This window comes from Petromyzon marinus, chromosome 59, assembly GCF_048934315.1.
Source record: "Petromyzon marinus isolate PM22_M1 ecotype Great Lakes invasive population chromosome 59, UKy_Petmar_22M1.pri1.0, whole genome shotgun sequence".
Taxonomy (NCBI): domain Eukaryota; kingdom Metazoa; phylum Chordata; class Hyperoartia; order Petromyzontiformes; family Petromyzontidae; genus Petromyzon; species Petromyzon marinus.
The window spans coordinates 19,149,573-19,167,474 of NC_133725.1; the positions used below are offsets into that span (position 1 = coordinate 19,149,573).

The following is a 17,902-nucleotide window of genomic DNA, read 5'->3' on the forward strand; positions in this document are numbered from 1 at the left end:
CAATCAATAAAGCTACGGTGTTGTACTGTGCCCGTATCCGTGTACGGTACTGTGCACTAAAGGAAGAAAAATGGAGCGGCTGAACCTCACTGCCTCCTTACCGGAGGCTGTAAACATCAAGTGACCTGAAAACTGCGATGGGACGTGAAAGACAACATGGAGAGACAAGAGGGCGCCACGTGTGTTCTTCCATGGCAGCAGCAGCATCATCGCAGGCAATGAGGTTCAAATGGGCACAGGAACTTTGAGGTGGACCCACGAGTGTTTGAGCCACAGCGGCGTGCAATCGGCGACCTCTATACGCTTGGCGCAATCCGCACCGTCATTTCACGGAGCCCTTGTCCACTCGACGAGTGCGACGACGCCGTCCCACCGTCATTCGGCGCCTCGTGGTGACATTACAACAGCAAAGCGACAGGTGTTGTTTATTCATTTCTTGAGGCAATTCGAGGGCCCGGTTACATCGCGTTGTGATACACGCACACACCGTCAACATATACTACACCGGTTATAAAAAAAAAAGCAGGGGATAGAAAGGTGGGGGAGCGGACCCGACCACAGGTATTGTTTAAAAGACGTCAAGCGGACCGGGGGTTTTAAATGCAAGTCCATGCGGACACCAACATCCGAACGATTGTACCAATAAATCCTGAACCTTCTGGAAGATTTCAGCTCCCGCTGGTTTGGATCAGGGTGATGTTGGGGCAAATTCCATTAATTGGGAAAGGTGGCAATCTTGTGGGAATGTCCTCGCCAGAGAAGAAACTTGTCGCTTCCATGTTTTATTTTCATCCGACGTCCCATTAGCGAGATCCAGAGCGTGACGGACTCATATGGAGTCGGCCTCCTGTAATTTTTCTGGTCTCATTCTCACCACAGGTGAAGGCAGAGCCACACATCAACGTGCCAATGGGGCCACGGTTGAAGTGGTGGGGCCACGGTTGAAGTGGCGGTGGCCACGGGTCATGTGGCCTCTATGTATTTTCCATGTTGAAGGCCGATTGCCCCAAACATTGCCCGTCATATGCAGTGTCACTGAATAACGTGTGAAACATACTGTAGCATATACAAAATTGTATTTTCTTCATACATTAAATACAAAAAACACAATAAACATGAAATGCGTATAGGACATTTATAACTCTCTCAATGACCAAACTTGTATTTTATGAACACACTTATACGAGCAAAATATGACAAAAGTGTTCCAGATTTCAGTTTCAATTGAGACTGAAATCCGGAATCATTACCCCCTACTGACAGACTAATAATACCCGCTCGCAGGCCAAGTGCTGATTCACCTTGGGGCCTCGCCTGGTATAGAGGTCGTGGGTTAAATCCCGACGCCTGTATATCTGGAGTTTGCATGTTCTCCCCGTGACCGCGTGGATTTTTCTCTGGGTCCTTCGGTTTTTCCCTCCACATTTAGAAACATGCGTTTAAAAGTATTTGGCTGCTATATATTTCTGTGTGACAAGCCACTTTATAGCGCTTTCATTTGTGGCCCGGTCGTTCCTGAAAGAGAGCTATACAGCTGAGTGGGCCTTACCTGGTAAAATAAAAAGAGATTAGTTTTGTTAGTTTATTTTGTGCCACAGGGGGACAGCTACAGGGGGGGGGGTGCCCATTAAAATGGTCGAGATGAGATGCAACTTAAGGCGCTTGTGACTTCCCAAAAATATTATTTATGGCAGGTTTTCACATCTAAACATCCCGGGTGGCATTGAAGCCAAGAGCTCCCACCCTAGGTGAGTAGCTACGAGAGCGGTGCTGTGCACGGCGACACGCCACTTTCTCCATCTGCCTGACTTGGTATTTTCTTTTTTGTTACTTAAATAAATGTTAATGTTTCGTTTTGTGTACGCGTGTATGTACACCGTTTGGGGAGCGGTGGTGCAGCAGTTAGCGCACTACGAACTCAGCCATCTGAGTACGTGGTGTGGGGTGTGTATAACATCGCAAAACTGGGGAGGACAAAGGCAGCCAGACGTGGGGCTGGCCACACAACCACTTCTGTGCCATGCCGGCCATCATAGGTGCTACCCGTTAACAGCACTTGCCCCAGCAATCTGTTAACGGCGATACGGAGTACCTTTGTCTTTTTGTGCAATTGTGTGCTTCTGTGTGCGACGCATGCGACGATGTGCATGTTTGTGTTTGATAAATGTACATCCGCAATGTGTGTGTGACGCGTATGATGCGCGTGTGTGACGACGGTTGGAACAGCGATTCACGCACTGCCCTATCCACGCGGCGACCTCTCCTCAACGTCTCGAGCCTCGGCGGAGAGCGCCGCGAGGTTCGACTCCAACTCCGGCTTTCCAGGGACAAACCCCCCCCCCAATGCCCCTCCCCCCAGGCCCATGGGGGGGGGGGGGAAGTCGCTCCCCTCCCTCACTCCACGCTCAGGAACTTCCTCTTCTTCGCCGTGTTCATGTACGGTCGCCAAGGCCACTCCACCTCGGCGGTGGCCGCGTTGTCCAGCGTGCCCAGTTTAATCTCATAGACTGCGCGACACACAAAAGCAAAGATCCCCCCCATGCAGCCTTTAACAGACGGCGTGGGAAAAGCGCTGTTCGTGTGTTAGCATGTAGGAAAGCCAGCACGGCACACCAAGGGGTGGGTGTGGGTGGCCAGCATTACGTCCGATCATCTTTGAATTTACACATCGCATCCGGGGTGGGGGAATGCGAGTCGGGTCACGGTACAGCGAATGCGACCAGAGCAGCGACCCCACCGACTCAAGTTCCGATCCGCTCTACAAGTCACCCGCGGGCCACCTAGCCCGAGGCTAGACTCTTACATTCAGCCCATCATCCTCTCAGGGGTCGATAAAATTTACAACTACTTCGTAGGGATGTCCACAAGGAATGTGGAATTTCCACCGCCTCTGCAGGGGTGTAAAGTGGAGACGAGTAACAATGTGTCGGGCAGACTTACGCTCCATCTCGAATCACGGTCCCACCTCCTTCAACTCGATGTCCTTGCCGTCGCGCTTGTAGACGTTGTGCCTGTTGGGAGGGGGGAAGGGGGGCACAGAAGTCACGGGAGGGGTCGCGGCAAGTCACACGGACGGCGCTGGACTCTCATTACGTGTCCTCGCAGACGTTTGCCAGTTAGAGGCCAGCGGCCACCCTGTTTAAAACTGCGGATGCATTAGCAAATGAACAACATTACGCGCCTTCAGCTTCAGAGATGGCGTTAAATAAAAACTCTGTGCTGTTGCTCGAAAACTAAAGTAAAACGAAACTATTTTTATTTTACCACTGAGCTATGTAGCTCTTTTTCACATAAAAATGTATAGCAGCAAAATACTCGAAATTCAAGTTTCTAAATGTGTAGGGAAAAACCCGGAGGACCCGGAGAAAAATCAAAGTGACCAGGAGGAGAACATGCAAACTCCGAATATACAGGCGGACACACAGCACCTGGCCCAAAAGTCTGCTCACTCTTTCCCATTCCGAGACATCTGCAAGTTGCTGGGTGGTAGGTGTCACGTTCACCGCTGAATCTCGGTACGCGCGAGCGGCTCGGCGTTAATTTTATTTATAGAGGCGTAGCGCTGCTGTTTTTAAAAGGCGTTGCCCTCACCGCAGAGAACCGTAGTGACACGACCGGCACTCTATGGAACATAACTGTGCCACACGCCCTCCCGCATAGTCTTATGGGAGCAAAAGGTATGTCTTCAGGTCAGAAGACGTACTTGAGTTTTTCTTACGGTTCCGTTTCGACGACGTATATGTACATCATGGAAATGAGAAAGGGTTATAGCCTATACGAGGGATCTTTGTGCTTTGGGGATGGGGGAGGAAGATGTGGGTGAGACTGGCACGGTGCCCGCACGCACCCTCTTTCCGAGTCGCGACGTGAAGTTGTGCATCACGAGGTGTTGGAATGCCTCGGACATCATGTCCACGTCCGGATGTCGTGCCGCATCACCACGCTCGAGAGTGTCAAGTACACCGTGGCATCGTACCACGTGTCACATGAACAGCATGCCGGAAAGTTAGACACACCACAGGTGTCACACAGACTGTACTGGAGAGTTAAACAGACTGCCCTTCCATCTGCGGCATCATACCACATCACACCACATACACAGTTAAAACACCACAATTCCATGTCTGCAGCGTCATACTACACACCGCACATCGTACGCACAGCTAAATACACCTCCATCCCCGTCTGTTGCACCGCATCACACACGTCACACCATGCATCACACCGGGGAGCGGGAGCGGAGTGGCTATCTCATTACACTACAAATCCGGTGACCTGACTTCGATTTCCGGTGTGTCCAAGCATCGACAGTGGGGAGACAAAAGGGGCCAGATGCGGTAATGACCACACCACCCACCCCGCCGTGTGCCCTGCCGGCCTTCGTAGGTCGCTCGACAAACAGCATTTGCCCTGACAGCCTGTTAAAGGCTACACGGGGGAGCTTTGTCGACTGCGGTGCGTGCGCGTGCCTGGCATACCGCGGTGCTCATGCAGGACGATGAAGTCGTTGACGGCGTTGGCGCAGCACGCCCACACCAGCGCCTGCAGCTTGTGGCCTCCGTGGTTCATCGGCTGAGCGTTCGGCAGGATCAGCTTCATCTCCTGCGGTGGTGGTGGGAGGGTGGTGGTGGTGTGGTAACATGACAGCAAGCGGTCACACGCCGAATCCGCTCTTCCCACCGGCGTCCGTCCCGGCCACGCTGCTTTCGCCCCCCCCACTTCCCCGCCCCCCCACTGTATCCGACTCGGGTTGTGTTGTTTGTTTTTTCCATTGCGGAAGCCGAGCCGAGCCGTGCCGGTATACGGGGTCGCCAAACCCCGTGTTGGCACAACTGGGATGCACCATTGGAAAAACTTTACTATTTTTATTTTACCAGGTAAGGCCCACTGAGCTATGCAGCTCTTTTCCAGAAGCGACCTGGCCACAAATCATAGCTCAACTAAGTGGCTTATCGCCATGTGGAAATTTATAGCAGCCAAATACTCTTAAACGGACGTTGATTCTAAATGCGGAGGGAAAAACCGGAGGACCTGGAGAGAAATCCACGCGACTCCTCGGAAAGAGGCACGCAACTCCAAATATACAGCAGGCATCAGGGTCAGGATTGAACCTGCGACCTCCTGTATACCAGGTGAGGGAGTTAACATCTCGCCACAGTGGCGCCCCCAATGGTACATCTTTCCGTGACCACCGACCGTGCGTAGTGCTACAGTAGATACATTTTCGATGAATGGAAGGGATCGGTCATCGCGAAAAGGCGGACTGAATCGCGAGGAATGAAGTTGACAAAAGCTGCATGCACCAAACCAAAGTGTCCAACGCTCCACCACTTACGACCCCCCCCCCCCACACAGCCTCCACCTTTCATCAACAACCAGATTTCTTCTGGTTAACTCAACGGATGCGAGTTGTCTCACACTGCACAAGCCCGATGATTGGTCGACACGACTCGTGTGAGGTGCAAGGAACTGATTCTAAAGCCGATAGAGAACACGTGTGTGTGTGCGGTAATTTAGCAGTTAGCATGCTGCCCCACAAACCTAGTGACCCGAGGTTTATTTCCGTTCATGGCCAACACCAGTGGCGATTATCTGAACTGGTCCTGGGCCTCCCCTAGATCAACTCAGCCTCAAACGAGTACCTAGTGCGGTGTTTAAACATCATTACCAGAGAGATAAAGGTGGCCAGTTGTGGTGCTAGCCACCTACACCCTCGCAAACAGCACCTGTCCCAAAAACCTGTTAAGGCTATATGGGGGACCTCTGTCTTTGCGCGCTTGTACACATGCAATACACGAGGACCCACATCCCTCATGTGACCCCAAACCCTGTAGCCCCTGTGACCCCGTGCCCGCATCTTGATGAACTGCTTGAGGAGGGAGCCGGGGTCGCGAGAGGTCGTCACCATGATGTGTGGGTCCTTCACGCCGGCTCAGCGGTACTCGTCATCCATGTGGCTGCTCACTCCTACTGACACGGGGAGCGGGGTGGATAGAAAGAGGTGGTAGATGGGGCAGGGGGGACGGAGAGGGTAGGTTATCATTTGCCATACTTCACCGTGCAGGTGAGTGAAGGTGTGTGTGTGGATGGATGGAAGGAGCGACCAGGAATGGTTGAGAATATCACTCTGCAGTGATCGCGTTGATTTTGTGTAGCGAGCTGAGCAATAATGAGACCTGGATGAGTCCCAATTGCAAGAGTGGGTGGGTGATATGGCAGGTGAGTGGGTAAATTGAGTAAAATGATGAGTGAGTGAATGAGTGCGTCAGTGCATGTTAAACCTCTTTGTTACAGCACGTAGCCAACCGTGGTAATCGGAAGTGTGACAAACTAACCACAAAAAGTAGTTCTCAAGAAATGAGTTTGTCAATCTAGACGATGATTTAAAAGTGCAAAGCTCCAGTGGCTTCCTAATATTGTAAGGAAGACCGCTCCAGAAGGAAGACTGCTCCAGAAGCACACGTTATGTGGTGACCACGGCCTTCATTTGACATTCCACAAAAATTTACGCCAGCCATCACACACACACGGCCGACTCTTTTTCCACGTTCACGCCACGGGATTTTTCAAAGTCCACTTGGGAAGCAATCGCCGTGCAGTATTTACGGTCAACGCAACTGCGGCATTAAACCCATTAAACCGGTGGGGGGGGGGGGGGTTGAGGGCCCGCCGTTCTCGAACCGCGAACCTCCGCGGCAAAACACGGTGCCACCGCTTGGCAGGAAGGACCGACGGCGAGCCGGGGATGCGCGCCGACTCGGCGTGTCTAGCGGGCGGAGACGCGCGACGCTTATCCCTCTGCCTCGGGAGTCTCGCGGGAAGGAAGAGAGAGAGAGATGCGAGGAGACGTGATGGTGAGGGATGTGAGATCACCCTCCCCTCCCTGGTCGAACTCCACGGCCTTCTGGAGTTCAAGCGCCTCCCACCGCAGGTCCGTAGGCAGCACCAGGTTTTCTTCGGTGACGACGTCAGGGGGACAGGGGGCAGTGGGTGGGGGGCGGGCAGGGGAGAATTAACAAGGAAGAAAAATCATGCGTACGCATGGATTCATTCGGAAACGCTTTCCAACGCGCGGTTGTCTTCTCGCCTGTATTGTCAGACCGTCTTGTCCCATCTTAGTCCGTCTTGCGTGTCTCATTGTCTCTAGATCCGTCTCTAGTCTGTCTTGCATGTCTCAACGTCTCTAGTCTGTCTCGCTGTCTCTCGTCTGTCTTGTCGTCGCGAGCCCATCTCTAGATCCGTCTCGCCGCCCGTTACCATCGAGCGCCCTCTTGAGCTGCGCCTTCTCCTCTACGAGGACCTTCTTGGCCTCCTGCGCCTTGCGGTAGAGGTACTCGCCGTGCAGTTGCGCCTCCTCAGCTGCACCACCAAACAAAGACAAAGATCCCCCATGTAGCCTTCGACAGGACTGTCGGGTGCAAGTGCTGTTAACGAGCAGCACCTTTGATACACGAAGGGGGGTAGGTGGCCAGCACCACATCCGGCCGCCTTAATTTCCCCAGTGGCGATGTTTACACAACGCACCAGGTACTCATTTGAGGCTGAGTTGACCAAGGGGAGGCCCAGGAACGGAATCGTCAACAGTGTTGGCCGTGAGCGGGAATTGAACTCGGGTCGCTGGGTTAGTAGTGCAGCGTAGTGCTAATCGCGAGACGACCATAAACAACAACCGCCATTCGCCACGAAGTGGTGGAGATGTCACCACGGCGCTTGTGCCAGGCTACGTGCAGGTTAAGGCCACATGAAGCGTCGAACGCCCGCTGGCAGCAGGAGGTCACAGACAGACAGACCCAGGTTGCCATTGGTTGCTTGACTGAGATGACTGGCCGATGCACCACCTGTGCCCCCTACTGTGCTACACTACCGCTCCAACCTACACAAACTCTCTTGCGCTATACTCTTTGGTTCTTTCGGTAAAGTCACATAGGCATAAAATATAAAATAAATTAAATCACGACGTTTCGGGCACAACACAAGCGTCCATCATCAGGTGGGACAAACCACAGCAAGAAACAATTGCCGACGTGGGCAAAAGAGCTGCTGTAAACAAGAGACTATATAGGTAAGAGAAGGGGGGAGGATCAGGGAGGAGAGATAGAGAGGGGGGGTATGAGGGGAGTGCTGAAGAGAGCGGGGCTGGGAGTGGGAAGCTTAAGAAATTAGAGATGCAGAAAGTTAAGGCAACACCATAAAGCAGTTAAGGTTTTACCTGGTTAATAACATTCTTCCAATGATTACTCAATTTGTATCCATCTTCTCGGTTGAAGTTATGTCTGTGTTTATATATCTGGATGGCTTGATGAACAAACCTTTGATAGTAGCCCGAAGGTTTGCAGAGCGGCACCACGATACTCCTAGCGACGTCGTTGATTAATGTCTGTAATTAATATCGATGGTGAATCTCTGTAATTAATATCGATGATTCGATTTCACGAGAACAGATTCCACAAGAATCGATTCCACAACTATTTTAGTAAAGCGAAGTACGCGATTCGATTCAAACGTGTTCGTTCCGGTCTCATCAGAATCGGTATTGATTCTGTGCTGGAGGAATCCAATGAGCTATAAAGCTCTTTGATCAAAGATGTGCCAGTAGGGGGCACGGGGTCATAACGTCACAACAAACAATACAAAAACGATAGGAGTGCAAAGGGAATGGTAGCAAACCACTAAAAATAGATGAAATAAACCATATAAGTTCATACTCTTTGGTTCTTTCGGTAAGAAGTCTCGCTCTCCGTTCCACCCACTACAACTGGCGTCAGAAGTAGCCAAATAGTAAGATGAATCGCTATAATGGAGACGCGAAGAAAAACTCGTACCAGGGCTCCAGTGGAAGAGGAGGACGACTCAACACCACTGGGGTTGGCAGCCCCGGAAGGGGGAGGAGAAGCGACGACGGCCGAGCTGCTCACTGCCCGGCCGCCCGGCGGCTCACCACCGTCGGAGAGGGCGCTTCAGGTGGCTCACTCCCGCCTCGCCCAACTCCTGCACGCGGCGGCATCCATCCTCGACGAAATACATCGCGGGTTATAACCACAACAAATATAATCACAATCACTGCGACCATAATCGCCGTAACCACAAATATAATCATAACCACCAGCTACATAACCACAAGTATAAACACTACTGCCACAAATATAACCACCACAACCATAACAACCAACATAACCACCACAACAACCACAATGATGCTGATACACTCTCACACCATGTGGGTCCCCTTGTCTCCTTGTGTCTCCCTGTGGGTGAGTGGATGGGTTGGCGAGAGAGTCGGTGGGTTGGCAAGAGAGTCGGTGGGTTGGTGAGAGAGTGGGTGGGTGGCAGAGTGAGTGACCGGTGGCAGAGTGAGTGACCGGTGGCAGTGGGTGACCGGTGACTAAGTGGGTGGATGGCAGTGGGTGACCGGTGACCAAGTGGGTGGGTGGCAGTGGGTGACCGGTGACGAAGTGGGTGAGAGAGTGGGTGGCTGAGTGGGTGGCCGAGTGGGTGGCTGAGTGAATTGGTGAGTGGATGAGTGCCAGAGTGGGTGGGTGAATGGCTGAGTGGGTGGGTGAGAATCAGTATGTTTTTGCTGGAGGAATCCGATGAGCTATGAAGCTCTTTTTCATAGATGCCCAGAGAGTGGCTGAGTGGGTGGCTGAGTGAGTGTCGGTGGGTGTGAGTGGGAATGAAATCTAACCTGCACCTCTGCATTGCAAATCCAGCGAGCTAACGCCCTGCGTGTGGTGGGGTAAAGTGTGGGCATGGCCACTTTGCTCCAACACGTCCGGACCAGCGTGGAAGAGTAGACCAAATACCTCTATATAGCGGCCTCTAGTGGATGCCTTTTCCAGCAGCAGGCGATTCGCATCCACAACAAACCCGTCCCTCCAGGGACAAAAACACACGGCAGTCTGGGAGTGCCTCTCATCAGCTATGGCTCAACACGAGGGCCACTCTGGAGCCGGTTTCCACCGTCAGCGCCTCATCAGCAGCAGCAGGGCCGGGCTCTGCTTGAAGCAGCGCCGTGAACTCAGCAGGCGTCTAGGACGTGACGGCTGTGGCCCAGGCGCCTCCTCCTCTGTCTCCCCCCACCACCGCCGCCACTGCTGATGTGTGCACACCGCGCGAGGTTCTCACCTTCAGGCTGAGTCGACGTAGAGGAGGCCCAGCGAGCTGCCGCTTCAGAAGCTTTCGCGAGCCACTGACGGTGGCCGTGAGCGGGAAACCAAATCAGCCGCTCGCCACCCACAATCCAGAGCGCGCGCCGCCTCCACTCGCCCCCTGCCTGACTGTAAGTAGCAGCGGGGGGAGGGGGGTGGGCAATGGGGGCGGAGGGGGGGGGGTTTGAGGGGGAGCATGGGCGGGGGTTGCCAGGGGGGGCAAGGGGGGTCGCGAGGGGGGGGATGCTTGGGGGGGGGGTTGTGAAGGGGAAGGGGCAGGGGGGGAAAGAGGGAGCATGGGGGAGGAGCTTAGGTGAGGGGGAGGAGCTAATGGCTATTACACCACGCCGCGTCTCGCGCCACGTGCTTCCCTTGGCAGTTTGGCCGTTAGGCGTGGAACCGAGCTGTGGGTGAGTGGTGGCGGTGGTGGTGTGAGTCTTTCTATGTGAGTCTGTGTGTGAGTCTCTCTAAGTGAGTCTGTGTGTGAGTCTCTCTGTGTGAGTCTGTGTACGTGTGTCTGGGTCAGTGTGAGTCTGTGTGTAGCAGTGACCCGGTCTCAAATGAGTACCTGGTGCGATGCGTAAACATCGCCACTGGGGAGACAAAGGCGGTCGGGCGTGGTGCTAACCACCCACCCCTTCGTTTACCGTGCCGGCCTTCATACGTACTGCTTGCTAACAGCACTTGCCCCTACAGCCTGTTAAGGCTCTATGAGGATCGTTGTCTTTGGTGTCCTGTATTAGCAGGAGGAGGAGTGGTGGTGTTAATGTTGGTGGTATTAGTGGTGGTGGTGTTAGTGATGGTGGTGTTAGTGGTGGTGTTTGTGGTCTTAATAATGGTGGTGTTGGTGTTAGTGATGGTGGTGTTAGTGGTGGTGGTTGTTCGAGGTATTGTTGCTGGTGTTAGTGATGGTGGTGTTGGTGGTATTAGTGGTGGTCGTGTTAGTGATGGTGGTATTATTGGTGGTATTATTGGTGGTAGTGTTAGTGGTGGTGGTGGTAGTGGTGTTGGTGGTGGTGGAGTTGATGTTGGTGGTGGTGTTTTTAGGGTTCGTAGTGTTAGTGGTGGTGTTAGGAGTGGTGTTAGTGCTGGTGTTAGTTGTGGTGTTAGTTGAGGGGAGCGGTAGTGTAGCGGTTAACGTGCTGCGCTACAAACCTGGCGACCCGGGTTCGATTTCCGCTCACGGCCAACACCAGCAACGATTATCTGAACCGGTCCTGGGCCTCCCCTAGGTAGACTCAGCCTCAAATGAATACCTGGTACGATGTGTAAACATCGCCGCTAGGGAGACAAAGGCGGCCAGGCGTGGTGTTAGCCACCCACCCCCTCGTGTGCCATGCCGACCTTTATAGGTGCTCGCTAGCAGAAATTGCCCCTACAGTATATTCAGGCTATACGGGGGATCTGTCTTTGTTAGTGGTGGTGGTGTTAGTAGTGGTGTTAGTGGTGGTGCTAGTGGTGGTGTTTGTCGCGGTGTTGCTGGTGTCCGAACAAAGGAGCGACGCTCACAACAACGACCTTTGACCTGGGCGGCTGAAATGTAGCACGTTGGCACAGTCATCTCAGTCAGTCAACTCTTGGCACCTGGGTCTGACCTGTGACCTGTCAGTGAGCCTTCAGCATTTCACGTGGTCTCAAAGTGCACCTGGCCTGGCATTTGCTGCTGCTTAGTGGCAAATGGCGGTCTTTGTTGTTTTTGTTGTGTTTCGTGTTGTGGGTGAGTGGTGAGGTTGTGAGTCTGTGATGATGATGTGAGTCCGTGTTGATGATGAGAGTCCGCATTGTGACATGACGCGTGTTTAGACATGAGTATTGTCGCACACCATCGGTTTTTTGTGACCCTCACCTGCGTCTCCCGCTCTCCACGCAGAGACCCGGACCGTGCGAGAAACGCAGTGAGCTCTGAGCACCCTACTCTGCAAGTTGCTGCCATGGAGGTACGTGTGGCTCTTCAACTCGTGTGGTAAAATATGGGTGGACGTGTGTTTTCCCCTCGACTTGTGCCTACCTGTCACCTACCTGTATACCTGGATGTGCTTCTCCTTGTCCGCCTGAGTATGTGTATGTCTATCAGAGTGTGTCTCCGAGATCCTGTTGGTGTGCCTGCCTGTCTACGCGTGAGCATTTGCAGCACTATTATCTATCCACTGATGAATGAGAATGCCTTCCTCCCTGAGACCTTGCTACCCCTCAAATGCTGTGATGGAATAATCCGCCAAGCGCCGATTTTGTCGCACCATCTCTCTGGTGGCTCTCCTCTCCGATGTGTTTCCTTCCTTGGCTGCCGCTCCGTTATTATTCTTCACTATCAGCCATTGTTGTCCCTCCTTGCCATGGCTCGTCATGCCCGATCCCCAATCACTCTTTAACAATTTGAACAATCCCTGCGTGTGACCTCAAAATCCACGCATCTTTCATTGTTAATCCAAGCATGGCATCTGATATTGGCCAAATATTCCAATGCTGAGAAACGACAACATCTCGGCAGGACCCTCCTGATTGTGGAGCCCAGGATCTCAGAGATGCTGGCTCAGTGCTCGCCTTCTGCACTTGCTCCAACATCTTAATCAAGCCTATGTGGTGGACCTTTGTCTTTGTGTGTGTGTAGATGAGCCGAGCTGGAGAGGCTCGGAGTAACGACACGTCTTGCACCACGTGGAGTGCGCTGTCCTCAGACGGCACTGGCTCCATCTGTAGCAAATCGCCGAAAGGTAAGAACAGTAATGAGGGACGTCACAGTGGCCACGGTAAATAGTGGGACATCATGATGGCCATGTTGCATGGGGGACGTCACAGTGCCTTTGGTGTATGAGAGATTTTATGGTGATTGTATGGGTGATATCAAGATAGCAATGCTACATGGGGGACTTAATGGTAATCATGTTTTGATTTAAAGCTTTCGTGGCTGCAGGGATTCATATTCTTGGTTCTTTCGGTAAAATCACGTAGAAGGGCAACAATAAAATTATAAAAATATAAAACAATAAAAATCTCACGACGTTTCGACTGCAACACAAGTAATCATCATCAGGTGTGAAAACCACAGCAAGAACCACAGCAAGAAAAATTGAAATTTTCTTGCTGTGGTTTTCACACCTGATGATGATTGCTTGTGTTGCAGTCGAAACGTCGTGAGAATTGTATTATTTTATTATTTTATTGTTTCCCTTCTACGTGACTTTACCGAAAGAACCAAGAATATGGTAATCATGTTGCATTAGAGACTGCATCATGGTTGCCATGTTACATGGGGGACTTCATGGTGGCCATGTTGCATGGGGATAATTATCTGTGCTCTGGCCTCAGTACTGAAACAACATCAAACGCTTTCAGAATTGCTTCTGCGGCCATCTTGAATGCTCTTCCAATATTAGGAAACCACTGAAGCTATCCGCGTTTAAATCATCAAGTTTGACAACTAATATCTATACTCATTCGCTCTTTCGGTAATGTCACCTAGGTAGAAATAAAATAAAACAAATCACGACGTTTCTATCGCAACACAATCAATCTTCATCAGGTGGAACAACCACAGCAATAATAAAATGCTGAAGTAGGTGAGAGAGCTGCTGTGGCAAGAGGTTATCGGTAAGAAAGGGGGGAGGAGCAAGCGGGGGAGAGAGAGGGGAGCTGCGTGAGCGCTAGGGGGAGAAGAAGTGAGGCTGGGGGGGGACGTAGGCGGAGGTAGAAGTGGTAAGCTGAGTATGGGACATGGTGGGAAAGTAAATCTGAAAAATCTACTAGTACCTGGCGCGTGTGATGGAAACAACCACAACCAGTTAAGGCTTTACCTAGTTAAAAACATCCATCGAATGATTGCTCAATTTGTATCCATCTTCTCGGTTGAAGTTATGTCTATGTTTGTATATCTGGATGGCTTCATGAAAAAACCTTTGATAGTTACCTGAAGGTTTGCAGAGTACCTTGGTCTCGGAAAAAAACAATATCACGCGAGCCCACAGCGTTATAACAATGGTCAGACACGGCAGAGGTATTGGTTCTGCGATGTTTCAGATCTGCCTTGTGTTCGCTAACACGGTCCGCGACATGTCAATTCGTTTTCCCAATGTAACTGCTACCGCAGGTACAACTCAGTTTGTCGACTCCAGGATATTGCATGTCAGGATGGGATTAGATCACGGATTTTGTGTACTGTATTGAATCGGACTTGGATCTTGTGTTTGTTTAAGATTTTGGAAATATTTTTGGTAACACCTGCTATGTATGGTAAAGTGATGGTCTTGATAGGCGTCTCAGTGGATTGTTTCTACATGGTTGGAGAAACAGCTTTGCGAATAATGCTGTCCCAGTACCCATTCATCTTAAGAGTCTGGTGTACGTGTTCCAGTTCACTGGCTTGGTGGTGTTGGTTGCAAATGCAGTGGCCCTATGGTGTAGTGGTTTGATGAGGGAATTCTTCTGCGCTGGATGGTGGTGGGAATTAGGTTTTAGATAGGTCTCTTCTCAAACAAAACATCCAGGAATTAGTAGCTTACCATAATTCTCCACTTCCATGGTGAATTTGATGGATGGGTGTATGGAATTTATGTTGTTGAGAAATTGATTCAATGTTGGCAGGCCATGTGGCCAAATGACGAAAGTGTGATCTACGTATCTCTTCCACAAGGAAGGACGTTGGGTGCATGTCTGGATGACATCAGTTTCAAATTTCTCCATGAAAACATTCGCTATCACTGGTGATAAGGGGGGACCCATGTGGGTACCTTCATTTTGTTTGTAGAAAGTACCATTCCTGGTGAAGTAAGTGCTGGTTCAGCGTTTCTACTGCTGCATGCATTTTTTTTCCGCCTGAGGACGACCGCTTGTGTTGCGATCGAAACGTCGTCATTTATTTTATTTTATCCATATGTGACTTTACCGAAAAAAACAAAGAGGAAGTGTTAGTAAGGCAGTTCCTAACCAAAGTTGGTACATCAGCATTCAGTCCATGTTGGACCAAGTCTTCAATTATTGCTAAGGTGTCAGGTACAGGAACCTTGGTGAACAGAAAGACTACATCAAAGCTGACGAGCAAATCATCTGGGGACAGTGAAATGCCTTTGATTAGAGAGATAAAGTGAGCTGAGTTTCATACTGCTGAGGTAGTCTTGCCCGTGAATGGAAGCAAGGTCTCAGACAGAAATTGGGCCAGTTTGTAGGGAGGTGAGTTGATAGTGGAAACGATGGGTCGAAGTGGAGTATCTTCTTTATGGATTTTTGGAAGACCATATAATCTGGGTGGTCTATTAGCAGAAGGTTTTAGGGAGAACTGCTTGAATGGTTCGATTAGAGAAGTCGAATTGGTAATGATATTGTTTGTTTTTAAAGCCAGGCAGTTGGTCGGATCTTTGTTGATTTTGGTGTAATTGCTATCATTAAGAAGGTCCTGGATTATGTTGCTGAATGTGGTTTTATCCATGACGACAGTAGCATTGCCCTTGTTGGCTGAGAGGATGACTTTGTCCTCTCTATTTTTTAATTTGGTGAGTTCAGAGCGCTCGTCCTTGCTGATGTTATTAATAGGATTCTTAGCATTTTTAAAGATGGTGGCAATTTTAAATCTTGCCACGTCTGTCGGGATGTGTCCCAAGCCTTTGAGGGCTACATCTACCTGGGTTTTTATATCATCCACTGGGATGTGTTTGAGGGTGACAGCAAAATTCAGCCCTCTAGCTAGTACCGATTTTAGGCTATCGGAGATTGTGCTGTTACTCTGATTAATAGCAGTCTTTTTTATGTGTGGATCTGGTTTCTTTTTTGACAAGTTATTGAATTTAGCAATAAGGTTAACCTTGCATTTGGAAGACATTGTTGTGGCAGAAGAAGCAGTCATGTTATCTACAAGGTTCCAATCAGATGCGGACATTTTATCTGTTAATGTTAAGTGTGATTGTAGGAGACATTTGTCTAAATTATCAAGTTCAAGCCGGAGTAGTCTTATCCTCTCTGAGATTAGAGAAAGGCTAGCTCTGAATAAGATCCGTTTAGAGTTGGGTTAAGTGACAGAAGCAGATGTGAGTTTAAATGTGGTCGGTATTATCTTGTTGTTGCGGCATCTCTTCAGAAAGGTGAGTGACTCGATCATGTGAGCCTTCTTGTCTCGCAGTCTGTTAATGGTTCTAACAGATGTGTGGAACCTATTTGCGTGGTTAGTTTATTAACCTTCCCCCACACTGTTGATTAGCACCATTGGCTACATGCGGTGCAAAAGAATTTCAACATACATAGCTGGGATTGGCAAAAACATCCCAATCCTGAAATATTTACTCTATAAATTGCTCAAAAGTTTGGTTCACACACCTGTTGTTGTTATTCTCCTCGTGCCTACAGAAATCCTGGCTCACTTTGGCCCTCACTTGACCGACCGCGAAAAGCTGGAGCTCGCAGCCATGCAAGAAGTGTGGTACTTTGCACTCGACAACAAACCCAAGGGATGCAACAGGCATGGATATGATGACGATGAACGTAATTACATTCTGGTGAGGCTCACCACAAAACTACAGCCTTGGGGGCGGTCACAGGGCCCAGAGGTAGCGGGGTTTGTGGCTTCTTATTATTGCACCTGAATTACCAACCAGGGCACACACCAACGCGCTTCAAAATCAGAATGTTTAATCCCGAGTAATGCCCTTTTAGATAAGAAGCAATTTTTCAAGGGAATCTTCGCCAGCAGACAGTATCAAAGCATTCGACAATTACACCCACTCACACACTTACTCACCCACCCCCAGACGCACTCACTTGCTGACTCACTCACTCATTCACCCACTCAATCACTCACCGACCCACTCGCCCACTCACCAATGCACTCACCCGCACACATCTGAATCAGAAGTTTATTTCCCGAGTAAAGCCCATTGAGCTCAGAAGCTCTTTTTAAGGGTGACTCAGCCAGCAGACATCTGAGCATTCCAAATTATGGTTAAAAATAACTTCATAATTCCAAGCAAATATTTTTGTTAAAATTACATTCGCACTTCTTAAACGTTGTGATTTTAACAATAGTCAGTTTAAATGATTATACCTTTTGTTCAGTTCCGACATGATCACCTCCACTACCGCTATGAGGTGCTCAAGATGATTGGGGAAGGAGGTCAAGGCCAGGTGATCCAGTGCCTTGACCACAAGAGGAACACCCTGGTAGCTGTAAAGATCCTGGTGTCACCGTCGAGGTAAGACTTCAGAGACGTGCCATCACGAGGCCGACGTTGTTAAGTCCATTGTCGTGCAATGCGGTGGTGACACTCATGCTTCACAGCGAGAAGGGGGGCCTTGGTTCGGCTCCTGACTCGGGCACCATCGTGTGTGGAGTGTGTACCTTCTACCCCTGTTCTGCATCGGTTCCTTCTAGGTACTCTGGTTTTTCGTCTCTAAAGCTTAAAATACATACACACACAGTGTGAACTGGTATCGGCCAAAACATCCCATTGCTACAAGATTACCTCCACATTACAGTAAGTCATCATTTAATGCTGTAGATACATTCATGAAAAGTTCCGCGTTAAGCGAAAAAGCATTGAGCGAAAAGAATCTCTCCATAAATAATGTAACAATAAAGTTTGCCGAGATGCAATGTATGCATACACTGTGAGATGATGAGACCAATAACTGAGGCTATGATATAGTAATAGGTTTTAACCTTTTAACTGGCACAAAAACTGACACCTTCTTTGGTTCTTTCGGTAATGTCACGTAGAATGAGAATAAAATAATAAAATAATACAATAAATTTTCTCACGACGTTTCGGCCACAA

General features: G+C 50.1%; 2 long non-coding RNA genes across 3 annotated transcripts; both read right to left on the reverse strand.

The window, feature by feature from the left end:
- Positions 1-408: 408 nt before the first annotated feature.
- On the reverse strand, positions 409-4,703 carry LOC142905924 (uncharacterized). The gene is made up of 3 exons (XR_012929946.1): positions 4,479-4,703; positions 2,941-3,011; positions 409-2,507 (listed from the first exon to the last, which is right to left on the reverse strand). It is a non-coding gene; the product is annotated as an uncharacterized LOC142905924 (long non-coding RNA).
- A 1,194-nt stretch (positions 4,704-5,897) lies between these two features.
- LOC142905798 (uncharacterized) lies at positions 5,898-9,079 on the reverse strand. Of its 2 annotated transcripts, XR_012929805.1 has the most exons (4): positions 8,823-9,079; positions 7,258-7,359; positions 6,874-6,954; positions 5,898-5,967 (listed from the first exon to the last, which is right to left on the reverse strand). It is a non-coding gene; the product is annotated as an uncharacterized LOC142905798 (long non-coding RNA). The 2 variants fall into 2 exon arrangements; XR_012929804.1 differs by lacking the exon at positions 5,898-5,967 and having other exon boundaries at positions 6,818-6,954; positions 8,823-9,073.
- Positions 9,080-17,902: the final 8,823 nt, after the last annotated feature.